The sequence below is a fragment of the Petaurus breviceps genome, unplaced genomic scaffold (assembly GCF_028583685.1).
Source record: "Petaurus breviceps papuanus isolate PSGF00001 unplaced genomic scaffold, PetGlider_PUasm1.0 139, whole genome shotgun sequence".
NCBI classification, from domain to species: domain Eukaryota; kingdom Metazoa; phylum Chordata; class Mammalia; order Diprotodontia; family Petauridae; genus Petaurus; species Petaurus breviceps.
This window is the reverse complement of record NW_027185697.1, coordinates 9,636,898-9,664,626: the sequence shown is the minus strand read 5'-3', so window position 1 is coordinate 9,664,626 and position 27,729 is coordinate 9,636,898. Positions and strand designations below refer to the sequence as shown.

The 27,729-nt window shown below is 40.0% G+C and overlaps 1 pseudogene; it reads right to left on the bottom strand.

Annotated features, from left to right (window-relative positions):
• Window positions 1–21,329, bottom strand: part of LOC138144775 (zinc-alpha-2-glycoprotein-like) — a 105,561-nt pseudogene extending 84,232 nt beyond the window's left edge.
• Between the last annotated feature and the right edge of the window lie 6,400 nt (window positions 21,330–27,729).

Below are 27,729 nucleotides of genomic sequence, written 5' to 3'. Positions count from 1 at the left end.
GGACAAAGTGAGAGGTCAGTGCAGTCTGGACTTTGGGAGCCAGTAAGTGGGAGTGCGTGGCTTTTGCCCCCGGGATGAGAAGCCACTGAGAAACAGTCACAGCCAGCCAGCGCCACATGGTGGCTTCAGCTCCTGGCCTGCAGAGTGTAGGGGTACCAAGCACCAGTCTGTGGGGTAATCACTCTTCCTTTAACCTGCTTGGATCTGGATTGCAGTCTAGGGTGGAGGTCCTGGGGTGTATGTCCAGCTTGCCAGAGCATGTGGATACCTCAGAGAAGGCACCTAATACCTCCATCTAATACCTCCAGCAGCTGAGAAAACCCCAGTATTTGGTACGAAGCTCCCCTGTCTGGTGGCAGAGTCCTACTGTGGCAAAAAGCCCAGGGGTCAAGTGACTGAGGGGCGACATGACCAGGCAAAGGAAACAAAGCAGACAGAAGATTCCAACATTACACTCCTACTTTGGGGACAAAAAGGAGCAAAGCATGGAACAGGAGGAAGATAGTGAAGTCAGAACTCCTGCACCAAAAGCTTCAAAGGAAAATACAAGCTGGTTACAGGCCATAGAGAACCTTAAGAAGCAGATAAGAGAAGCAGAGGAAAAACTGGGAAGAGAAATGAGAACAATGCAAGAAAATTATGAAATGAGAGTCAACAGCCTGACTGAGGAAAATAATACCTTAAAAAACAGACTGACTCAAATGGAAAAAGAGGCTCAAAAAGGCAATGAGGAGAAGAATGCCTTAAAAAGCCAAATTTGTCAGATGGAAAAAGAATCTCAAAAGCTCACTGAGGAGAATCATTGCTTCAGAATTAGATTGGAGCAAATGGAAGCTAATGACTTTATGAGAAATCAAGATGCTGTTAAACAGATACAAAAATGAAAGAATAGAAGGCAATGTGAAATATCTCATGGGAAAAAAACACTGATCTGGAAAATAGATCCAGGAGAGATAATTTAAAAATTATTGGACTACCTGAAAGCCATGATCAAAGTAAGAACCTGGACATCATCCTCCAGGAAATCCTCAAAGAAAACTGTCCTGATGTTTTAAAACCAGAGGGCAAAATGGAGGTTGAAAGAATCCAAAAATAACCTCCTAAAAAAGATCCCAAAAAGAAAACTCCTAGGAATATTATAGCCAGGTTCTGGAATTCCCAGATTAAGGAGAGAATATTACAAGCAGCCAGGAAGAAACAATTTGAATATTGTGGAAACACAATCAGGATAACCCAGGATCTGGCAGCTTCTACACTGAGGAATCGAAGGGCTTGGAATATGATATTCCAGAGGTCAGAGGAGCTGGTATTAAAACCAAGAATCACCTACCCAGCAAAACTGAGTATCATGTTTCAGGGGAAAATATGGTCATTCAGTGGAATACAGGACTTTCAGGCATTCTTGCTGAAAAAAAACAGAGTTGAATAGAAAACTTGACATTCAGATACAAGAAGCAAGAGAAGCATGAGAAGGTAAACAGGGAAAAGAAATCATAAGGAACTTATCAAAGTTGAACTATTAACATTCCTACATGGAAAAACAATAATTGTAACTTATGAAACTTTTCTCAGTAGTTGAAGGGAATAGAAATATATATGAGGGTATATGGGCATATGAATACAAAAAAAAGAGCCGTTAAAAGGAGTATATGTAGACCGAGGGTGAGAATGTAAAGTGATTTGAGGTATTGATACCCAAAAAAACAAAATGAAGGGGTGAGAAAAAATGAATCATAAAAAGGAGGGGGGAGATTTAATGGCAGTAAATTATCCCACATAAGCAAGGCAAGAAAAAGCTATAGTAATGGAGAGGAAGATGGGAGGGAGGGTGGCAGGCAAAGCTTAGACCTTACTATCATCACAATTGGCTCAAAGAGGGAATAACATGCATACTCCATTGGATATACAAATCTATCTTACCCTATGAGGAAATAAGGAATGGGATTAATAGAAGGGTGAGGAGAGACTGACAAAAGGGAGGGTATATCAGGGAAGGTGGTGATCAGAAGTAAAATACTTGTGAGGGTGGAAAGAATGGGGGATAAGTTGGGGGAAACAAGTGAAAATAGCATGGAGGGAAATACGCAGCTATTTATCATAACTATAATTACGAATGGGTTGAATTCACCCATAAAAATGGGAGCAGATAGTACAATGAATTCAAAACCAGAATCTTACAATATGTTGTTTACAAGAAACACATTTGAAGCAGAGATACAAGGTAAAGATAAGGGATGGGAGCAGAATGTATTATGTTTTATCTGAAACAAAGAAAGCAAGGGTAGCAATCATGAGCTCAGACAAAGCAAAAACAAAAAATATATAATCAAAATAGACGAAGAAGGAAACTATATTTGTTGAAAGGTATCATAGACAATGAAGTCATATCAATATTAAACATATACATACCAGATGGTATAACATCTAAATTTCTGAAGGAAAAGTTGTATGAATTACAGGAGGAAATAGATAATAGAAGTATCCTAGAAGGGGACATCAACTTTCCCCTCTCAAAACCAGATAAATGTAACCAAAAAAGAAACAAGAAAGATGTTAAAGAGGTGAATCAAATTCTGGAGAAATTAAAGATGATAGACCTCTGGAGAAAATTGGATGGGAATAGAAATTAATATACATTTTTTTTTCACTGAAATACATGCCACCTCCACAAACGTTGCCCATGTAGTAAGACATTAAAATCTCACAACCAAATGTAGAAAAGCCTATATAGTAAACTAATAATTTTTTTACATCATATTGCAATAAAATTACATTCAGTGGTGGACAATGGAAAGAGATGTTGAAAGTTAATTAGAGGGGCGGCCAGGAAGCACAGCGAGTAAGAGCACCAGCTCCAGTGTTGAGAAGACCTGGAGATCGAATCCCGGGCTCAGACACTTAGCACCCACCCAGAAACACCTGGCCGTGTAACCTTGAGCAAGTTACTTAACCCCAATTGCTTAGGGGCGGCCAGGTGGCTCAGCAAGTAAGAGCACCAGCTCCAGTGTCAGGATGACCTGGATCAAATCCGGGCTCAGATACTCAGCACCACACCCAGAAATAACTGGCCGTGTAACCTTGAGCAAGTTACTTAACCCCTATTGCTTTAAAAAAAAAAAAGAAAGTTAATTAGAGGGGCAGCTAGGTGGTGCAATGAATAGAGCACCAGCCCTGGAGTCAGGAGGACCTGAGTTCAAATCCAGCCTCAGACACTTAACACTTACTAGTTATTGGAGTGGCCAGGTAGCACAGCCAGTAAGATCACTGGCCCCAGTGTCAGGATGGCCTGGGGACCAAATCCTGGCTCAGACACTTAGCAGCCACCCAGAAACACCTGGCCGTGTAACCTTGAGCAAGTTACTTAACCCCATTTGCTTTAAAAAATAAAAATAAACACTTACTAGTTGTCTGACCTTGGGTGGAGTAGTATTTAGAAGAGGGACTTTGTAATTGATTAAATGAATGTAATGTCCTGGGGTGGGGAAGTACTTGATTAAATCAGGTAGTACTTGGAGATTATTTAATCACACTTACTAAATGCTTTATTTTGAATGATGTTAAATTTTGATTCTATCTGTTCTCAATTTGTCACTGAATAAAATGGAGAGCACCTATGCTGGTATTTTGAACCTTGGGAAGTTGCCTTTGCATTACATTACATTATGGCCTAGTGAGCAAGGAGTACAAAGCATAGTGCCTCTATTTGTTCCAGGATCCATGGCCATTTAGATTGTGCCATAATGTAATGTAATACTATTCCACCCCTAGGCTGTACCTTCATTTAGTTCATCACAAAGCCCCTGTTCTCAAATGGAGATTAGTTTCCAATCATAAACAAAGTACATTCATTTGTTCAATCACAGAGCACAAAAAGGTCAAAAGTTCCTCACCCTTGGATCACAATTGAATCTACCCCAGAGTTATAACAAGCTTAAGCACAGCATTTAATACCCAAATGGAGCTCTTTTCTTCATCTTGACATGAGGCAAGTTCTCAGCAATCTTTGTTCCTGGGGAGACAAAACTTAGCAAGGCCACAAGATACATTGCCAGTCTCTTCATTAATTCATTCTCTGTCTGCAGAACAGTCCTAGGACCCCTGAAAACATTAGCAAAACCCTCTTCCAAGATTTCTGTAAACATACAACAAGAAAATCCTTCTTCAGGGCTTCTGAACCAACAGCAAGGTTCCAAGCCCTCTGCAACAACAGCACTGTCCTTCACCAGTGGACAGTATTCACTCTCTGTCTGCAGAACAGTCTCAGTAGCTCTGAACCAACAGCAAGGTTCCAAGACCTCTGCAACAACAGCACTGTCTTTGACAAATCTGGCAAAACAACATCAAAACAGACAGACAAAGTACCAGCATAACAGCCATGTCTCCTCAGTTCTTGGCAGCTCTGGGTGGCAGCTCTCAAAAGTCCTGGGCAATTCAAAATGGCCCTCAGCAATCCTCTCATTCTCTCTCTGCCTCCAAAATGCTGCTTCCAAAAAGTTCTTCTACCTCTCTCTTGTGCCTCTCTAAATTCACGTCACCAGCTCCTCCCAGTTCAGCCCTCTCTTTTCACATCAACAAGTTCATCCCACAAATGGGATTCACAAGCTCTGGGTTTTAACACAATCAAACAAAAAACCAAGCCAATACAGGGGAATCTTTAAATTCCATTACTATTACAGTCTCCTATAAGTCCTGAAGGTTTACAAGGATAGAAACTTATCCTCCTATGTACAGTGGAGTTAACTGTCATTTCTGGACTTTGAGTTAGGAAGATCTGGGTTTTAAACACCACCTCCGACACTATCTTTGTGTCCTAGAGCAAGTTACCTAACCCTCCAAGTCAAATGGGACCAAATGAGATAATATTTGTAAAGTACTTAGTAAGTGCTTGGCACATAGTAGGTGCTTCATAAAAGTTTTTTCCTTTCCCTCCCCTCCCTTCAGTTTCCTCATCTGTAAAATAGTGAAATTGGGCTCATCCATTTTTAAGGTCCCTTAAAACTCTAAATTTATGATCCTATGAACACTGTACTATAAAATCTACTTTTCCAATGACATGGATGGCATATTTACTGGATTGACAAGTTACCCAAAGCTCAGAAGGATAATTAACATGTAGGCAGGAAGACTCAGGACCTAAAAGGACTCAATAGACCAAGTAATGTGCTCTGCTCTGCCCCTCCCTTCATAATAGCTGACAGTTATCATCTTAAACTTCACAAAGTGCTTTACAAATATAATTCTTTTTAACCTCCATACCAACATAAATCCATACTTGTTTCTCTGCTATTTAACATTCAGTCACATGAACAAAGACATACTTATCAAATTTTGGGTGTCACACAATGTTAGAGGGCATAGCTTATAGACTGCATGATGGAGTCAGGATACAACAGACTAAACACTTGGGCTAATATATGATTAAATTCAATAGATATAAATATAAGTGCTTATACTTGAGTTTAAAATATCCACTTCACAAGTACAAGATATAGAAGGTATAGTTAGACAGCAGCTCTTCTCAGGGGAAAAAGATCCTGGGGCCTTAGTGGACAAGAAGCTCCATCTGATTTAGCAAAGTGATGTAGCAGTCAATCATGGACTACATTATGAGGAACATAATTTCCAGCAGTAGAGAGGTGATGGTCTCACCATCTCCTCAGATCTCTTCTGGGGAATTGTGTTCAGTTCTGATTACCACCATTTTAAGGACATTGGTCATGGGGACAGTATTAAGAAAAGGAGGACCAGAACTTTGAAGAGTATTGAGTAAATATCATGTGAGCATTCATTGAAAGGAGAAAGGATGTTAAACTTGGAAAACAGAAGACTCTATGGGAGAGGGTGGACATGATAACTGTCCTCAAGTGTTTGAAGGGCTATTATCTGGAGGAGTGATTAGATTTTATCTGTTGCCCCAAAGAGATCAGAAACAAGGACACTGGATGGAAATTAAGAAGAAGAAAATTTAGGCTGGATGTCTAAAAACAATTCCCAAAGAGTTAGAGCTATCAAAATAAAATGGTTTCAAGAGGTTGTTGATTTCTCTTCCTTGCAGATCTTTAGTCAGAGTCTGGAAACTACTTTTCAGGAACGTTGTATTGAAGAATCTTTTCATATATATACATGATCAATGATGTCCTTTCCAACTCAAATTTCATAATTACATGACACACCCCTGTGAAGTAATATTACCATTTTTAGTTTGCAAGTGAGGAAAATGAGGTTCAGAGAGGTAGGTTAAGCTACTTAGTCATGATCATAATGCTGAAAAGTGTTTGGGACAGGGCGGGAAGGACTGAAACTCAGGTCACTTCTGAATCTATGCCCAGCATTCTTTCTACTATATCATGGTGATTGTAATAAAATGAAATTTAACCTGAATAATGGTGAATTATTGAACTACATGAGAAATTAACTTCAAAAGCATAAGACTGAGGGAGTATTTGTTCTGAAAAAGAACTGAGGCTTTTAGCAGACTGCACAATCAATGTAAATGGGTGCTGTCTCAAATGACTCTCATGGAGATTACAGATAATTTGACAGTTTGAAGTGACATTGAAAAATGTCTTAGTATGAAGTACTTCTTCTTATAGAATCATGTTTTATCTGTGAGGTCTATGAGGATCTATGAGAACTCCATGGAGAAGATACAGAGGAAGAATATAAGGTAAAATGTCTTCCTCACCAGAACTGGCCTAAGTTTTATATTACAAAGAATCATTATTAAGAGGATTCTATGAAGAATCTGTTAGGAGTTGGCAAGTAGAACACATTTTGTAAATATGGTTTCCTGAGGTTATGGAAGAAATAAATAAAAAAGAATAATTTAACTTATTTCCTGAGTGAATAAACTTGACTCTTACCATAAAAAGACATAAAATGCCTTTGGGGGGGAGGGGGAGAACTGAAGTGACTGAATGATATGAGATCACTTTCTTCAGACAAGGGAGTAGTCTCATCTAGTATTATACTGAGATTTGGTGGTAACCTTGACTGGATCCATTCATTTAATCAAAATATGGTAAATAATTTTCTTTGCTTTGTTACTGCTTTCAATTGTTAGTAAATTATATATGAATAACTTGTGGTGAAAGGTGATTTTTTAATTATTAAATCATTAATATTTAATGAATTAGAGTACAGCCTCATTAGTTAACTGAAATTAATTAATGAGAAATTGTTTGCAAGTTTATTAATTCATAGGAATTGATGCATCCTTGTTACACAGCTCAGGACAATAAAAAATAAAGATATAGGAAATAAAAAGGTAAGTGGTAGGTTGATGTTTGACATATAAGCAAATGTGATGAGTCCATATGAAAAATTCAATGTCATTTTTAAGTTTCATTAAGAGAACAGGAATGAGGAAGTGATAGATCCTCTGTATTTTTCCTGGTCAGATCACATCTGGAGAATCGTGTTTAATTCTCAATGCTATATTTCATCAATGACATATCCAGAGAAGGTCTATGATGGTGGTGAAAGAACTAGAGTCCATGACAGTGACTGGAGATATTGGAGATTTCTACCCTAGAGAAGAGAGGACAAAGGAGGTTGATGATTATAACACAAGAATTTAAATAACTGCCATGTGTAAGAGGTATTCACCTTGACGTTCTTGTATACAGTAAAGAGAACCAGGAGAAATTTGGTGAAGTTGCTCAGAGATAGATTTAGGTTTCATATCAATGGAACTTTCCTAAGCTTTAAAAGTTGAGTGGACAGTCATAGGAAGAAGTAAATTCCTTGTCGCTAGAGGTGTATAAGCTGAATCTAAATGTCCATTATTCAAGAAATATACAGTTGTATCAACTGTACTAGAGGTACAATCTGAGGTCTCTTCCACCTTTGTCTTCAAGACCTGTCATTCTGTGTAAAAGAGCTTTCCTCCTAAGAACTGTGTAAAGCACAGAGACAGTGTAACACCCTCACCCTTATGACATCTGCTAGCTTTCTCTCCTCATCTTGCCCTTACACCAATAGTTTTTCCATCCCTTTCATCATAAATGTACCTGTTTTCTTCTTCTTCCATATGAGGAAGGCCCCAGCACAGCCCAGCACTGGAATGATGACTGTCAGGAGACCCAGGGCCATGACCCATGGCTTCTTCACAGTGGGCTTCTCAGGGACTGCAGGGTGAGAAAGACAACAAGTAAACAAGATGTGTTTCTGAGAGGAGAGGTAACTGGAGAGCAGGCCTGGTGAACACCCTGCTCTGTGGAACACAACTCAGAGAGGGAGAGGTAGTGAAAAGGCTGAAACATTCCATGCCATGGCCCACACAGCTTGGAAAGGCACTCACCAGGATACACAGCTGGAGTCTGCAGCTTACTGTGCTCTACCACACAGGTGTACCCTGTCCCTGGATCACCAGGAGGAAGTTCCAGAGAGATTTGGAGGTAGAAGGTGGAATCAGCATTGGGCAAGGTTGCGCTGGAGCTCTCTTGCCCCCACACACCCAGCCGCCCACCCTTCTCCCAATGCAGCTGGATGGAGGGAGGATAGAAGCCTGTGGCTGTGCAGTGGAAGGTGACTCTACCATCTGGAGAATCATGGCGGGACACAGAAACCTCAGGGGCCACTGAAGAGAGAAGTCAAGAGAGAAGGCATTACCTCCAAAGCTCAGCAACCTTCTGTTGTTCCAGTATCACTTCTATGCTCTCTCTCTTCCTTTCCTTCTACATTACTCTCTCCTCTGTCTTTCTCTACCAGTTATTAGCTTCGTTAAATGATAACTGTTATTCTTTTGGCTGCTGCAAAAGTCATCTTATCCCTAGGATGAGTTCCTCACATTCTGTCTCTCTCACTCCAATGCCTCTTCTCTGACACATCAATAGCACTTGCTGGCTGCTATTTGCAGCAGCATAAGTGGAAATGATCGTGTGCTCATGTGTCATAGATGCTCATTCCTTCAGAGACTAGGGACCTTCTGAGACCAATAAAGTTGATCCAATTGAGTTGGACAAACTCAAGTCTGCTACCATGAAACTTGCCTTGAGAGTATGTGGGGCCCAGTGCTGATTTGTTAGCATTGGCATCAGATGTCCCACTGGAGGCCCACCTTCCCTACATTCCTGACAATATCTCCTTCCCCTTTTTACCTCCTTACTATACATTGACCTTTAATCATTGCTTTCCCTAAGATTAGAGGAGACCCAAGAACCCCACTAAAATCTGATCCTTAGCCTTACTCTGGTTCCTTGTAGTCACCCTTACCCACTTTTATATATAACCTCAGAGTGAACATGACTGTTCACAGTGTTTACTTAGATGACCAGGGCATTACAAACTGGAATCCTTCTGGTGAGAGGAGGAGCCACTGGGCTCTAAGCCCAGCATCCCATAGAACCTGTCAAAGCACACTATGAACCCCTGGACCTCGCTGTGTGTCCTAAACCAGAACATTTTTATATGTGCAATGTTCCCCAATTAGACTATGATTTCCTTGACAACAAGGAAATTTCCTTGACTGTTTTGCTCTTCTATTTGTACCCCCAGGGCTTGGCACAGTGCTTGGTGTATCATAAATACTTAATAAATGTTTTTTTTCTTTCCTTCTTTCATTAATTCACTCATTCCTTCGTTCTGCCCTCAGAGACCCCTAAGATCCTTGAAGGCTAAGGTATTAACTTATACTTCTCTGTATACTACTCAGCACCTAGGACAGTGTTTTGTACACAGTAGACTCTCAATAAATATTTGTCAATAGTGATCATGATGGTATTACCAGATCCTGAATCAACTGTTCTAATGGGTTAAAAAGAGAATCTTGAATATTTTAATAGTAGAAAGATATCATCAGTGTGGGTACTGTCTCATTTGTGGCTGATTACACTCTTTCCAAATGAGCACAAGTACATCATTATGAGTTACTGTAGGCTAGAAGAGTCATTACCTGGTAAGCATTGCACTGTTGATGACCATCTCCACACTTAGCTAGACTGGTCCTCTGACAAGAGATAGTCTGTCTCAAGCCCATGCTCAGAGTTTTTGAAGCTTGATTAGAATGACCAGAGCCTTTGCTTTGCTGTCATGGCCATAGAGGACCATGGAAGGAAAGAGAAAGGACTGGGAACTTACCATTCTCCTTCATGCTTGAGTACTGTAGGACTTTCCTCATCATCTCAAAACAATATTTCTTGATAGCCTTCTCTCTCATTTCGATCTATGTGTTTGAAGTTCTCTGCTTCAGGATTCATGACAGTCCAGTGGTTAGTCTGATCATCTTTCTTGATAAAATCTTCACCATCTCTGGCAAACCAAACATGACTGCCCATGTCAATGTCATTATCCAGTGCACAGTCAACAAAGACCTGTATTGTGTGATTCTCTGTAGAGAGACTTATGAGTCAGTATGATACAATGGAATCAGGTTTGGGATTGAAGTTAGAAGGACAAATATAAATCCAGTCTCCCATATTTACTAACTATGTAACCTTGAGCAATTCACTTAAACCTTCAAAGTTTATCATGATAGTAATAACTAAAATTTACATATTACTTTTACATATAGAGTATTATTACTGCTGATCCTCATAAGCCTCTTGACAGAGAGGTACTATTATTATGGTCATTTTACAAATGAGGACTTTTTGCAAAAGGATGTGAAGAGATTTTCCCAATGATTACCGTGTAGCTAATGAGAATCTAAAGTGGGATTGAAGCACAAATCTTCCTCATTCCAACTCTACAGTTTTCTTGAGGACTCCATACTCCATACTGCCTCCCAATATATAAAAAATGTATGAAAAATGTTTTCTACACCATAAAGATATAATTTTTCCTGTTGCATAATAGGGGCAACAACATGTGTATTCTATACCTCTTAGGTTTACTCAGAGAAAAGAAAAAATCACATGTGAACCTATTACAGTTTTCTAGAAGAATAGATTATTATGGTGCAGATAAATTAAGTTGAGGAGTAATATGGAAAATTTATTGCTTTCTGATCAATTTTGGAGGTGACCTGTATATTGGGGTGAATTATTTTCAAGACCAAGGGGGACTAAACTATTCTCTCTTCAGAGAGAAACACTCCATAGTGACACTACAGAAATTTAATGAGACAAAATGTTGTAGGACTTGGTGTTGGATTTAATTTGCATAATTTTCTATTATACTAGTTATGTCTAGTTATATTAGACATAGTATATATGTAATAGACATATTTTATTATACTAGAATGTTTAGTTGCCATGTCTTAATGTATAATCTCTGAATTTATACATGCTTAGAGATAAATTTTAAAAACACTTTATTGTCTGTGTTTTAGCATAATGGAATAGAAAAGAGAAAGGGGGTCTAGAACGTATCAGTAAGGCATAGTGGTTGTGGCAGAAAGAACAATAATGAAAAGGGACTAGATGGTTTTGAGGGTCGTGGCCAATTCTGAGAGTTTATGAGTCTGAAAAGTGTCTACCATGGGAAGTCTCCTTGATATGTCTCCTCATGGAAAAGCCAGGTCTGAATTCTTCACAGATTCACAGAATCTCCAAATTGGAAGGGATCTCAGATGCCCTATAGTCATCTCTCAAGTCATGAGGAATCTCTTCTATCACAGTCCAACAAAAGCATCTAGCTTCTGCTGGACAGCTCCAGCAGTTACAAAATGTTCCTGATTTCATTTTGTAACTTTGACCAACTGTTTCTAGTTCTACCCTCCATTGCCAATGAGAACATATATAATTCACCTACTTTTCTTCTCTATTGTACCTGGTATTTATTTTGATCACAGGCTTATTATCAATTAAATATTTTTGTTGTTCTTGTTGAGTTGTTTAAGGCATGTCGGAGTCTCTGTGACCTCATTTGTACTTTTCTTGAAAAAGATACTGTAGTGGTTTGATATTTCTTTCTCCAATTTTTTTTTACAGAGGAGGAATTGAGGCAACTGTGTTAAGTGGCTTGCCCAGGGCCACACAGCTGGGAAGTGTCTGAGGTCAGATTTTAACTCATATTCTCCTGATTCCAGGGCCAGCATTCTATCCATTGAACCACCTAACTATGTCTCCCTCATAATTCTTGCTGTCATTTTTCAGTCATGTCCAGCTCTTTCTGACCCTTTTTGGGATTTGCTTGGCAAATATAGTGGAATAGTTATTCATTTTCTCCTCCAGCTCATTTTACAGATGAGGAAACTGAGATAAATAGGGTTAAGTGACTTCTCCAGGGTCACACAACTCTCTGAGGTCGGAGTTGAACTCAGGAAGATAAGTCTTCCTGACTCTGGGCCTGGTACTTTATCCATGGTGCCACCTAGCTGCCCTCAATTCTGTTTTATCTTCCCTTGTTAAATGCTAACCAAGGCAGGGTACTTGGCATTAAGCATAAAAAGTTAAAAAAAAGCTTCCTGAGCTCAGTGAGCTTACATTTTGGGGAGACATTGTTGGTAAACATTTTGTAAGCATAGAAGTGAGAGTAAGATAATACAAGATGGGAAATAGCATTAAGAACCAGGAGGGTCTGGAGAGATCTGATGTAGTAGGTGCTTTGCATGTGAACTTTGAAGAGAACAAAGGATTTTATGAGATGGAACTGAGGAAGGAGAACATTCCAGGCATGAGCAGCACTGTGCAAAAGTATTCAGAGGGGAGAGAAAAGTGAGTTTGAAGAACAGCTTGTAGACCAGATTAAATCATCTGGGACATAGTGTATAGGAGGGAGAAGTAGGAAATGTCTGGAAAGGCAGGATGAAGTCAGACTGTGAAGGGCTTTAAAGATCAAGTGAGAAGTTTGTATTTCATCTGAGAGCTAAGGAAAGACTGCATCAGACTTGTGCTTTCTGAAGATGATTTTGGCTCCTGCGTGAGGAAGACTGGTTGAATAGAGGAGAGATGAGAAACAGAGAAGCAACTTAAAAACCTATTATCACAATCGAGGGGAGAAAAGATGGGGGCCTGGCCCAGTTTGGTAGCATTTGAGTGCAGAGTGTGGGATGGATGGGAGTGGTGTTGCTGAGGTAGAGGCCAGTAGGTGATTCAATGGAGAGAGCATTGTCCTGGACTCAGGAAGAAGCAAATTCAAATTAGCCTCAGACAGGAACTTGCTGTGTGACTCTGGGCAAGTCATTTAAATTTGGTCTGTCTCAGTTTTCCCATTTGTAAATGGGTATAACATTCATATCTACCTTCTACTGCTGCTGTGAAGACAAAATGAGAGGTTTGTAAAATTATTTAGCAAATCTATAAAGGTTATTACGATTATGATTACAAGTTGGCTACTAATTAATATGGGAGAGCATGAGAAAAAGAATGACTGCAAAATAGGAATGAGTCCAAGATTGTAAACCTTGTAAACTGGATGTATGGTGAGATTCTCAGTAGCAATAGCAAGATTTGGGGAAGGGGGAGGTTTCAAGGGAAGATAAGAAGTTCTGTTTTGTTCATAGATCATAGGATCACATATTAAGAGCTGGTTGGAACCTTGTAAGTTATTTAATCCTATCCCTTCATTTTACTCTTCAGAAAATTGACACCTAAAGAATTTCCATTACTTTCCCAATAAATGGCACAGTCAATAAATGGTTGATCTGGTATTTGAACCCATTCTATGTGACTCCAAATCCAATTCTCTTTCTATAGTAGCATACCCTCTACATTCTAGATTTTGAGTTCCATATGCCCACATTAATTGAAGTGATAATTGGATAAAGTCATAGATTGTATGTTTATCAAATTTGCAGATGACACACACTGGGCAGCAGAATCAGGATCCACAAGGATTTTAAAAGGCTAAAGTACTGGTTTGTATACATATAAAATCTTGCACTTGGGTGCAAAAAAAATCAAATAATATAACATGGGAGAGATAGAATTAGGGAGTAGGTTTTTAAAAATATAATATAGGGGCAGCCAGGTGGCACAGTGAGTAAGAGCACCAGCCCTTGAGTCGGGAGACCTGGGAATGGTTCTGGCCTCAGATACTTAACACCCACACAAAATAACTGGCCATGTAACCTTGAGCAAGTTACTTAACCCCAATTGCTTTAAAAAAAATTAATAATGTCAAGGTTTTAATGACCTTCAAGCTTAATATGAGTCAGTAGTGTGATGCAACAGTCAAAAATGTTCATGTGACCTTGAGATGCAATAGAAAGGATAAAGATTTCAAGAATGGGAAAGTGATAATGCCAGTGTGTGGGCAACTAGGTGTCATCATAGATAGAGTGGCAGGCCTGAAATCAGGAAGACTCATCTTCCTGAGTTCAAATCTGCCTTCCTAACTGTGTAATCCTGGGCAAGCTCTCCAATATCTTTGCTGAGAAAATTGAAATGGGCTCATGAAGAGTTAGACATGACTGATCAACAAGAAATGCCATTGTGTTCTGCCCTAGTCAGACCTCATCAGAAGTATTGTGTTCATTTCATGGCAAAATGATTTAAGAATGTTATTGATATTCTTGTGAGAGTCCCTAAGAAGGCAACCAGGAGGGTGAAGGAATTGGGCATGTTATTCTTGGATAAAAGAAGACTTGGTGGTGAGATCAGGGGTATTATAGCTGTCTGAGAATATGAAGGGTTGTCACTTGGAGAAGTAATTAGACTTCTTTGGTTTGGCCCCACAGATCATGATAAGTATTAACTGGTAAAAGTTGCAAAGAGTAAAATTTAAGTTTTTCCTAACAATCAATGTTTTACAAAAATCGAATGTGCCGTTTCAGTAGATGGTGAATTCATCCTCCTGAGATGTCTGCAGAATCTGGACATGCACTTGTTGAGTATGGAATAGCAAGGATATCTTTCAAAAATGAGTTGAACTACATGGCTTCTGAGGTCCCTTCTAACTCTGTTTGTAAGGATTCCATTTTTCTCACTTACTGTCACTTTTGGTGTCATTCTGTATAAAGATTTTGAAAAGGAAATTGAAATCTTTTTGAGCATTTAAAATATCTTCCACCTTCTGCTCAATGAAGTCTTTCCCTAGTGCCTCAGGGATCCATGCTTCATTAAATGCAAGTTTATTGTTCTGTTTATCATAGGAGCATGCCTGCACATCATCAATAAAATCAATTATGTTGAAGTTAAAGAGAGAATGTCTTGTACCCACTGCAGTGAATTGGGCCTGCAGCCTGTGGTGACCTGCATGACAAGAAGGAGGAAAAATAAGGAGGTTTCAGTATTTGGGCCTCCAACCCTCCCATATCCTCCCACCCATCTCCCTTCCACTGTCTCTATAAGTAGGATAATTATGACAATTATGCCTAATTAAGTCAAGAGGGCAAAGCGTACCTAGCATGACTTGGTACATAGCATTGGACGGGTACACAGCAAGCTATGTAATCTGTTAGTAGATTGGTTCAGAAGTGGTGCCTTGATGTGGTGAGTACTTTTCTAACCCTTGTCTTCTGTTTTTTCAAGGAGCAGATTGGGGTGTCTAAACATTAGAGGGGTTAGTGCAGACAGAATGGTAACTCAGCTTATGTATGGGAGTGTGGAAGGAGCTAGTGCATTGGTAGATCACAGCAGCATTTTCACTCATTCTGGTGTCATAGGCAGTCATTAAATTTAAGGATGAGAAGCAATGCTGGTGTACAAGAGACTGGCCCATTGTCATGCTGCCGCTATGGACTGATGCTGTCTGGGGAGACAGAGGGAAAGGGTCAAGGAGGACTCTGAGAGCCATCAGCTAACATACCTTGCAGTGTTTTGGGCTCTTCAGGGCTTTTTTCCACATGATTAAGGTCTTGTGCTTGGTTGGTTTTGTTTTCCTCTGAAAAAGGAAATAAGGGATTGTCTTATCAGTGATTCCTCCATACATTTCATGAGGTTGTAACTGTTTCTCTAAATACCTAGAGGTCTAGGTATTTGTAGTACACAAGGGAACATATTGTTGTGATTCTCTTTTCATATTCACAAAAGTAAGGCCTGGCATATAGTAAGTAATAAGTGCTTTTTGACTTAGTGACTTATGGGTCCAACCATGAGGGCAATAAGTTATGAAGGATTTGAAGTTGAAGAACTCAGCCTAGAGTTTTGGTTCTGTTATTTACTATCTATATAGCTCTGGGCAAGTTATTCACTTCTCTGGATTTCACTACCTTCAGTCTAAAATAAGTCAGTTTTTCATAAAAGTGCCAAACTATCTGTAACAGGTCACAAGTAGCCTATGGAACTCCAGAGTTTAGCTTGAACCATATTAAAATGTAATTTATAAAAGTTTAATACCATAAATAAAAATGAAATACAACATACATGATGTTGATTTGTGGTTTTCTAAGTCAGGGATCCATTGGCATTTGAGTTTGATACATCTGGTTCACTAATATTCTTCCTACTCCAAGTCCTATGGCCCCATGACTCAATAATTTCTAAGACCCCTTTTATCTCAGAGCCCTACAGGCATGTGCAAAGCTGCTTTTACTGATTCTTTGGGAGAACTGGATGAAATCCTGGTTGCTTTCAGTCATCTCTCACTCGGCACTGAAGGCTCGTTTCAGTAATGCTTCTAAGAAATTATTGAATGTCCCTATTGATATTTGTGTCCTCAGAGGTTGGAATGCTATTACATATTTTATTTTGATCATTAAAGAGGCATGAGTTGCTAAGGTAAAGGTAATCGAACCCTGGAAGAAAGATCCTATGTTAGCTCAAATTTCATGTTAAATGATAAGATCAACATCAGCTATTGTCTGGCAAGTAACCAGATTTCAGGAGGGTTCACTTGAATGAGCTAAGAAAGCAAAAATGGAGGATTCTGAGGGCTAGGGTTCTACAGAGAAAATTGATTTAAGAGAGATGGGAGGAGTAAGGAGTAAGTCACTCTCACCCTCCCTTATTGACCTAGAAAAACCCAGAAAATATCTCCCCAGGAAAAATCCTGAACAGGGGAGTCAGTAGAAAGATAGGGTGCAGCAGTCTTTTAGACCAGGAGGCTTGGTGGATTAACAGCAGAGGTCCTTCTCACTCTTGTGGAAAGGGAGCAGTACAGGACAGGAGGTATCCCAGGAAACCAGCAGCAAGCCCAACCTCAGTAGACCAGCTGCTATCCTGAGCCCCAGGGTGGTGGCATAGGCAAGCACCTATGCCAGGATTCCCCTGCCCCCACTCCTCCCCATGTGTCTTGGCACAGCAGCTCAGAGAACCACCACATGTGCCACTAGAACATGTCCTCCAGAAGCCAAACCTCCCAGTCCCTCAGTGAAACTCCAGATGGACAGGTGTTCTCCAGCAGCTGAAATTCCCTGTGCTTCAGTGCAGCTGCAGGTGAGCAGGCATCTTCCACCAGCCAGACCCCCCGGCCCCATCCTGCAAGTTTCAGTGTAACCCCAGGGAAATGCTCCTGGCCTCTGCACACACCAGCCACCACCACAAGCTACCAGACCCCTATAGCCTCCAGCTTCCAGCACCTGAGGCACCAGCACACAAAGTCGATGACCTGGCCCCTGACCCTCAGTGCAAGAATCGGTACAGTGCCCCTGTGTCCCAGAAGCAGAGCTCATTTTAAAAGTCAGAGGAAAGACCATCACCACGAGCAACAAAAACTGACTGACCACAGAGAATTATTATGATGATAGGGAAGATCAAACATAAATTCAGAAGAGTACAACATTGTCAATATACCCACATCTGAAACCTAAAAGGGGACTATGAACTGGTATCAAGCCAAAAAAGTCATCTTTGCAGAGCTCAAGAAGGATTTTAAAAGTCAAATGGGAAAGGTAGAGGAAAAGTTGGGAAAAGAAATGAGAATTGTGCAAGAGAGAGTCATCAGGTTGGAAAATGAAGGACAAAAATTGGCTATAAAAAGCAATTCCTTAAAAAATCAATTAGTCAAATGGAAAAAAAACACTCCATTGAAAAAGCAATTCTTTAAAAAGTAGAAATGGACAAATGGAAAATGAAGTACAAATGCTAACTGAAGAAAACAATTCATTAAAAATTAGAATTGGGCAAGTGGAAGTTAATGACTCTATAAAATATCAAGAATCAGTCAACAGAAATCAAAAGAATGAAAAAATAGATGAAAACATAAAGAGGAAATTAAAACAATAATTAGGAAATATTTTGTCCAGCTGTATGCCAATAAATTTGACAATCAGTGAAATGGATGAATATTTACCAAATATAAATTGCCCAGATTCACAGAAGAGGAAATTAAATACTTAACCCCATTTCAGAAAAAGAATTTGAACAAATCATCAATGAATTCCCTAAGAAAAAATCTCCAGGGCCAAATCGATTAACAAGTGAATTCTATGAAAGATTTAAAGAACAATTGATTTTGATACTATATAAACTATTTGGGAAAATAGGCAAAGAAGGGGTCCTACTGGTGGCACAGTGAGTAGAGCATTATCGCCGGAGTCAGGAGGACCTGAGTTCAGTTCCGACCTCAGACACTTAATACCCACACAAAAATACTAGCCCTGTAACCTTGGACAAGTTACTTAACCCCAGTTGCCCTCCAAAAAGCAAAAAAAAAAGAAGGGGTCCTACCAAATTATTTTTATGATACTGATATGGTGCTGATACCTAAACTGGGAAAATTCAAAACAGAAAATTATAGACCAATTTCCCTATTGAATATTGATGAAAAAAATTTTAAACAAAATATTAGCAATATTACAGCTTATCATGAGGATAATTTAAGAATTTTAAAATGAAACTGAACCTTATGTAATGATAATAGAGAAACTTGACAATGAGAAGAGAGTTGAAAGAATAAAACTCCCCTTACCTTTTGCAGGGGGGAGGGAGGGGATCTACGAGATAATGGCAGATATGTTGTTTGGATTCCCTAAACTTCTTTTATTTTTATTTTCAAAAAATCATCATTGCATGTGATGGTTGACTTGGGAAGGGAATATTCAGAAAATGAAAAAATAGCAAAGGATCATAGTGCTGAAAGGGACTTCAGAAAGCATTTAGTCTAATCCTCTTATTCTAGAAATGATGAAATCGAGACTAAGGGACGTTGAGTGACATGGCCAAGATCACATGAACAATTGGACATTAGATGGGGGATTTGACCATAGGTATACATATGTTATATGTCACTTAATGGGCAGCTAGATGGTACAGCATCTAGAGTGCTGGGCCTGGAGTCAGGAAGACTCCTCTTCCTGAATTCAGATCTGACCTTGGATGATTACTGACTGTGTGACCCTGGCCAAGTCACTCATCTCTATTTGCCTGAGTTTGCTCATCTGTAAAATGAGCTGGAGAAGGAAATGGAAAATTAATCCAGCATCTTGGCCAAGAAAACTGCAAATGGAGTCATGTAGAGTTGACATGACTAAAACAACTAAACAACAACATGTCACAACCTGTGTTTATCTCAGTTTTATTGCCTGTAAGTTGGCAATAATGATAGTACCTACCTTCCAAGATTGTTGTGAGACAAAATAAGATAATATTTGTAAAGTGCTTAGCACAGTGCCTGGTACTTAGTAGGTGCTATATATAACTGTTAATTGTATCTATGATGATCTGAATACAAGAGCAAGGCTCTTTCATTTTTCTCTTCACAATTATGGCATTGAGTACAGTGATTTGTACATTATAGACATTTTACAAAAGTTTGCTATTAAATTTGAACAGAAAGGGTTGAGGCTTCCTGGAAATGCTATGGAAATTTAAAAGGATTTTGCCACTCTATTTGGAAGAGAAGGAAGATCAAAGGGCATTCAAGACTCATTCTTCACATAACTGGGATGACAATAATGAAAGACGGGTTGAAGGACCTCAGCTCTCATTTTGTCTCTGTCTTCTCTACTATAGAGAATCATCTTTAGAAGTGAAAGGATAGAACAAATGGGGTAAACATATCATTGAAACCCAGGATAACTGAGGAGATGATAAGAATGTTCCTAACTGTTCTTAATGGTGTAAAGTCTTTGGATTTGGACAAATCACACCCCAGGATTAACAAAGATCTCAAGTGACTTTGTTGAACTGCTATCTATAGGCTCTGAAGGATCATGGAAATGGATAAAGCAATGCAGAGGTGGAGACGTATAAATGTCCTGGCTTTCTAAAGGGGCAGGAAAGTGGTTTCTTATACTTATATTCCAATGAACTTGAATTCATTTAATAGGAAATGTCTAGAATACATGATTTAAGGAATAGCTTGTTAACAGTTCAGAATGGAAGTAATGACCCCAACAAGTCAATATGGGTATGGCAGACTAAGTTCATTTCATTTTTTTGCTAAGGTTCACAGGCGATGTAGTAGAGCCACTAATTGCCTACTATTCCTCTTTATCAGGCATCTGAATGTCTAAGGCTTAGCTGAGCCTTATAGCTAGCAAGGAGGAGTCCAGTCACAGTAATAATGATGGACCTCAGAGCCAAATCTGGAAGACACAGAAAACCCAGGATTATTGTCTCCTACACACTTCCCCTTATTGTGGATCAGGTTTCTTGCCAACCACCTCCACAATCCAAAAACCAATGTGAATGTGCTTCATTCCTCACTAACTCCGAAAATGTACAGTATTGATGTCAGAAGAGATCACCACTTACTTCTCCCTGACTCTCTGAAACACTTCCCTTCTGGCCTATATTAATTAATTTTTTGAGACACTTTAGGGTCAAAAGTGATTTATAAAAAGTGATAAAATGAGGATGGGGGAAGGGAATCAGTACTTATAGAGCACCTATTATGTGTCAGCCACTGTGCTAAGCACTTTTTACAAATATTATCTCATTTGATCCTCACAAGAACTCTGTGAGGGAGACACTAATGTTATCTGCATCTGACAGTTAAGGAAACTGAGGCAAGCTAAGGTTAATGGACTTGCCTAGGGTCATGCAACTAATAAGTGTCTGAGACGAGATTTGAACTAAGGTCTTCTTGACTCTAGGCCCAGCCATCTATAAACTACACCACTATTAGCTTTTGTACAAAGGGTACAAAATTTAAAAAATAATAATAAGTAAAGATCTGAGGTTTCAGTCACCAACCCTCAGCATTCCTGCCCTCTAGACTGTCCCTAAATGTCATCAATCTGTATCTCCTTGGTTTTTCTCCTTCTTTGTCTTTAAAGTCTCTCCCAAATCTGGATTTGTTACCTCTTACCTATACATTCCAGGAAGGTCACTTTTTTACTGAAATATTTTTCTAATTGACTTCAATTGGTTTAGGTTAGAAACATCCAAAGCTCTATTTAGAAGGTTAGGGTTTTATTTTTATGTCTACTTGTATGTCTGTGTCTTCTCTCTGACCAGCACTGGGAATAGGGGCTCTCTTTCCCTTCTTAGACCCCAATCTTGGGTTCTCAGCCCTCCTCCCCCTTAGACTTACCTGCCTGGAGCTCACTCAGTGCAAACACACCTAGCACACAGACTATATGTGAATGATTCTCTCCTCCTCTTTCTTTTATTCTCCATTTCTCTTTTAGGACAGCTTCTTTGTCTCTGCAGGAGTTAAGGGAAACAGTGCCCAGGTATGAAATAAGGACCCTGTATATACAATATTTCCTCATTTCTCATCCACTCTCATTGGTGCTTCCAAAATGCTGCCCTCTTGTCAGTGTAAACTGGGACACTTGTCACCAGGCAGAGCCTATCTCAGTCTGGTTTGTAGAGGAGTTGATGGGAAATAGAGCCTGTGGTTATGGCAGGAAACCTTAGAGTCTAATCCCCATCAGGTGTTGTTCCCCAGAGTGGGGACTGGCACAGTGCCGTCCACATTGGTAAATGTCAATTACATTCAAATGAAGAAGGCAAAATGTACCTTTTCCAGTAAGGGAAACATATTCCCATTCCTTAGGGAATCCTTGGTTTAATGAATGAATGAAAGTAATATATTAAGGGCTTACTTGTTCAAAACACTGTGGACACACAGACAAAATAATAACATTCTAATGGGAGAGATAATACACAGGAGTTGTCATCTGGAAATCATATGGTAAGACCCCATGGGTACAGTGGTAAGGTAAACAGTAATTAATGCCTCTTCTTTAGTATCACTTCCAATGATAAAATCACAACTAATTCTTATGTCAAAACAGCAGACAGTGCCAAGGGCTTTGGTGTTTAGACCTTTCTTTTCTGGGTGTTTTGTCTGTAACTGTGTAGTGCCAAAATGATGTTCACAAAGCTGACAACCATTGTAAATATGCCAGCATAGTGTTCAATCACAAAATATAACGGGCTCTCCATATAGAAGACAGAAGAAAATATTTATTCAGACACCAGAAATCCATATCCCCAAACCAGTAAGCTGTCATAGCAGCAAAGAACTAATAAGCCATAACACAGAGAGTCACAACAACCTTTAGCCTTCCCACAACCCAACATGTACTCAAGAGCATAGCTGTCTCCCTCAGGTGTATCTTCTCCTCCCCCCAGTCTCTAACTCTCTGACTACCAGCTTCCTGTGGACTCTGCTCCACCCTTCAGCAAACTCCTCCCACCAGGTTCCATGTGATTATTGTTTATTAGGGGGCAGGATATATCTTCAAAGAAGATAACGTCTTCAAATTCCCTTAGGCTTATAAGGGGGCAGGGAAGATCTTCAAATTACCATCACCATTACAGACTGCTAAGGAGCAATGAAGAGGGTAGAACCCTTAGAGGTGACTGACAGGTCACCTCTCAACAATAGATGTTGGTAGGATCCAGGCTATTAGCAGAGTTAGTGTTCTGGGGAGGACAGTGATTCCCAGCTCTCTTGGATTTACCTACCCATTGGTGGGGGAGATGTTTTGCTCCCCTCAAGAGGAGCATTAGTTTAAAAACAGCTACTTTTAGATGTGTGTCCATGTCCTAACGCTTATAGCAACACAGGGCTGTGGTTCATTGATGACAGCCTTCTAATCACTGATGCTGTAAGTCATCTTACAGCTCTGAGTCATCAGGGAGGAAGGTGGCAAATTAGTTGTGTTTATGAAGCCAGAGGTCCCCTGGCTACATTCAATTGAATTCAGTACAATTCCACAAATTTTGAGCATCTGCTCTGTATGGGGTACAGTAGGCTCATAGGGGTAGGCACAAGAATACCTGGGAGAATCTCTCTTGTCAGTGGTCACTATCACTACAATATTGGGCCCTCCACTAATTGGGTTATTTTCCAGGGTTTGAAATTGAATCTCACAGGAAATATTTGTATCCTGACATCTGTCTGACAACTAGACTTTATGCTAGACTTATATTATGGTTCATCCTAGTATGTGAATCTGTGTGAATGCTGGGGCCTTCAGCTTCTGGTCCTAAAGAGGCTTGTCTCCTATTTGTCCCTGGGTTTTGGCTGCCACCTCCATGGCAGTGATCACCCTAAACATGTGTCCACTCCAACACCCTGCAGTTCAGCTCCTCTATTTCTGTCTATGGATGTCTCCACCAGTAAACCCAAATGTTCTTCTCATGCTGATCAATCAACAACCAAACAGTAAATACTTAATGGAAGTTTACCATGAACCAAGCACTATGCTAAGCACCAAAGATACAAAGGAAGGCAAACTAGTTCCTGCCCTCTAGGAGGTTACCTTCAATTGGGGAAACAACATGTGGAAACCATGAAGTAAATGCAGAGTCAATGGAAGGTGCTTGTTGCTGGTGGTCCTTTGTTCTCAAAGAGGACCGTGACGTCACCAATCGTATTTAAGTCCTCATTAGAGTGCATAGTGTTAGTAGCTGAGGGACCAGGGAAAGATTTTCTGGAAGATTTTCTAGGGCACCCAGGGATTCTAAGAGTCAGAAGTGGGGAGGCATGGAAGGTGGAGTGGCATGTGCGAATAATGAGGCCATTACAGCTGGATCATAGGATGTCTGGAATGTGTAGAATGTAAGACGTTAGAAAAGGCAGGTTGGGGAACAGGTTATTTGAATGATAAAATTTTTTTTTCCTGGGAGTAATAGGAAATTGCTTGAGTTTATTGAGCGGAGAACTGACATGGTCAGACCTTGAGGGCAACACTTGGGCAGCAGGATATAGGAGGGGTCAGAGAAGGGAGAGACTTTAGGCAGTGAAATCAATTAGGAGGCTATTGAAATAGTTCAGGGGAAAGGTGATGCGGGTTTGAACTATAGAGGGGGCTATATAATGTGGAGATGGATTGAATCAAATGATGTTTCAGAGAAAGAAACTGCAAGACTTAATAAATGATCAGATGTGTTTTGTATAAGAGAGAGGAACCAGTAAACGCCCAGATTAAGACCCTGGGTGGCAGGAAGGATAGTGGTGCTCCCAACAGTAATAGTGAAATTCAGAAAGGGGGAGGGGTTTGGAGAAAGAGTGATGTGTTCTTTCTTGGACATGTTGAGTTTGAGATGACAGCAGGATGTCCAACAGGAAACTGAAGATGAGGAACTGAGGCACTGGAGAAAAAAGGGAGGGGAAAATAGAGTTGAGGATCATTTACATAGAGATGCTAACTGAACACATAGGAGTTAGTGATAAAAGAGGGGCTAAAACAGAGACCTGAAAGTTTTCCCAGTGCTTATGTGTCACATGGATCAAAATTCAGCAAAACAGAAGAGCAGCAACATAGGAGGTACCAACGGAGAGCAGAGTCACAAACATCTAGAGAAAAGAGAGTCTCAAGGAGGAGAGGCTAATTCACAGTGTCTGAGTCAGCAGAGAGGTCAAGAAGATATATGAGTCAGCAGAAGAGAACAGAAACAGGAATGACTTAAATGTTAAAGAACCTGTGTTCAAATCCCTGGGGAAGTGGATGTTTCCCTGCATGTTTTCTCCCTCTTTGACCTCAGGCAAGCTATTTAATACCTCTGAGCCTCAATTCCATAGTCTGTCAAACAGGGGATTGGACTAGATGACCCGTCCAGCTCTAGACCTCTGATCCTTTTGTTTGTTGTTGAGTCATTTCAGTCAGTCGGGGTTTTCTTTGTAAAGACACTGGAGCAGTTTGCCATTTCCTTCTCCAACTCAGTTCACAGAGGAGGAACGAAGGCAAACAGGATTAAGTGGCTAGACAGCTAGGAACAGCAAGAGGTCAGCTTGGAGCCCAGGAAGGTGATCTTTCTGATACTCTTCCCATTATACCCCCTGGATGCCCTTCTCTTATCCTATAGTCCTATGAATTCATCATCTTTGTAAGAAAAAATATTTCTTCTCCTAATTTCTCTAGTCATATTCCTGGAGTCACCAATCTTCCTGGGTCATAAATCAGGAGCACACTTGGAATCCTTTCTTTCCACCACCTCAATTGTCCAACCAGTCCCCCATGCCTATGGATTCAACCTCCATGATAATCTTCTGTCTGATAACACTTCCATCTGAATTCCAGACACCCTTCTTCCACTCCTCATCTCTCTTACCCCATTGTAAGAGCTTCCTAATAGACTTCCCTACCTTTGTTACCTCTCCCATATGCCTTGCCATGTAATCTTCTTTATGTCCCATCCTGTGCAAGGCCTTCTTTTACAAAAGCTGTGGGGAGCTACCCATTAAAAGTTCTAACTCAAGCATGAAAGGTTTTTGTAGTGTGCATTCAACCTACATTTCTCGTCTTTTTACTTTCTGCTCCCTTTAAAATGCATTCTAAAAATAAGTATCATTTTCTCCATATCATGTTCTCTTATTGACTTCTCCCCTTTCTAAATCTTGGCTGATGCTGCCCTCATTTTATGGAACAGACTCCTTTGTTCCTCTCCTTTCCATCTGTTAAGTCTCTTTCTTTCTTTACTGGATGAAAGGTTGAACTCATGAGCCATCCATCCTGCCTTCTCCTAGTACTGACTGAGTAAAAGCGATCTCTCCCACATCAGATTTCTCAGTCTTCTCCCCAGATCTTTTACACTTTCCCACTTTCCTTCATGAGAGAGTTATTTTTGTGCTCACTTTTCCCCTATCCCCAGTAAGAATCAAGTGATTCTGAGACAATCTTAGGACCTTCTATAAATTCCCTTACTTCCTATAGCTCCTTGGAGTTCCTCTTTGTATACCCTACTCATAGCCTGATGCCTACTTCTCTTCCCACAGCCACCCACTTGACATATGGCTTTGTTCACTCCCCCAATAGTGGCCAACAATTGGTTCCCCACAAGGCTTCTCTGTGATGGAATTCCCAAGTCTTGGGCTGCCCTTTCAGTGTGAGAGGAGGGCAGAGTTCCAGACACCACAGACACCAAAAGGTTAGTATTGGAAGGGAAGACTGCCTGCCTAAATAATAGATTAAGTAAAGAATGGTAGGAGGAACAATATGGAATGAAATCATTTTGCAGTGGATCAGGGGATGACCAGGGGTATGAAGTCTTTTCCTGTGAACTCTCTAGCTCTCAACTACCTTCTCTTCCACTCCTCCAGGACTCACCATACATGAACACATCACCTTCCCCTATGTCAACACAGGTTTGTGGTCTGATATAATGGAATTTCTGTCTGGAGAGGTCTGGGTACATTCAGCACTACTAATATGAGGTTTCTAACCCCTCACCCCCAGTATGTGAACTGAATTCCTGAAGCCCATGACCATAAGGTTAAATAATTATTTCCTAACCACTATACTATATTGATAGATCTGTGCTAATGACTTTGAAGATAGGAGAAAAAAGCATTATTGGCCAGTCTCTACCTTTGGATGCATTCTTAATCAATCACTGAACATGAATTAAATGGTTACTATATGTTAGGTACTTTGCTAATGCTGGAGGAACAAAAAAAAAAAAAGCAAAAAAGAGTCCCTGCTCTCAAAGAGCTTACACTGTAATGAGGGAGGCAGCATGCATAGGTGTATAGAAAATAATAACTGGTATTTATATAGTGCTTTATAATTTTCAAAAAGCTTCACAAATATCTCATTTGATCTTCACAACAAACCTGTAATGTTGGTGTTATTATTATCCTCATTTCACAGATGAGGAAACTGAGGGGAAAAGGTTAAGTCACTTGACAAGAGTCACAAAGCTGATGAGGCAAGAGTTAACTCAGACCTTCTGTATCCACAGTCCCACCTACTTACCAACAAAATAGAAACATGAAAACCTTAAAGGCTAAAATAAGTTAGTTTCTCTTTGCTGTTGTTGTTGTTTTTTTTTTTTTAAATGTAGTTTTGGTCCCTGAGTATTGTGTTTTCCTGAATTTGCATACTTTTTGACATCAGTTCATATAGGTCTGTCAGACTTGAGAAGAACAAATAGGCTGATTTTCAAAGAAGGCAAAGATGAGCTCTTCAAACTATAGACAAATGATGCCTTCAATTCTTAGTAAAATTCTACAAAGTACAGGGTTTAATAAAAGCCTTAGTGCACCAAGACTTTTGTGACACCTTGTATTAATAAAGCTTAACATATAGATGCATGTCTTTCTCCCATGGTGGATCCCTCAACAAAGTTACCTAAAGTTAAAGGCATTCTGTGGATCCATTTCCACTCAAAGTCATAAATTTATGAAGCCCAACCAATGTGTTTACATTTACTAGTCAGCCAGAGGACACATGCAACTCAAAACAAAGGCATTTAAAGGAAGTACATAGTAAGAAAAGTACTGAGAAAACGTGCTCCCCATAAAGTCAGGGCTAATTCTTATTGTGGCAACTCATTCTGAGGATATTTATTCTGAAAGAGAATGACCTCTTTTGTTTTCTCCTCCAGCTCACCATTCTCTTCTGCTGGAGATGGTTTGGTTTCCTCAACTTAAGCCCAGTTTTTGTAGTCACCAGTGTCCAAGTCTTGTTCCTGCGGTGGCACCTGAGGAGAAAATGAGGCTCCTTTGTGCCTCAGGGAACCCAACTCCTTATTCCCCTCAATTGCCTTAGGTTAAGGTTTTCCCCTCCTGTCATCACTATCTGGGATGTCTGGTGTTAGAAAGAATATGCCTTAAGCTGAC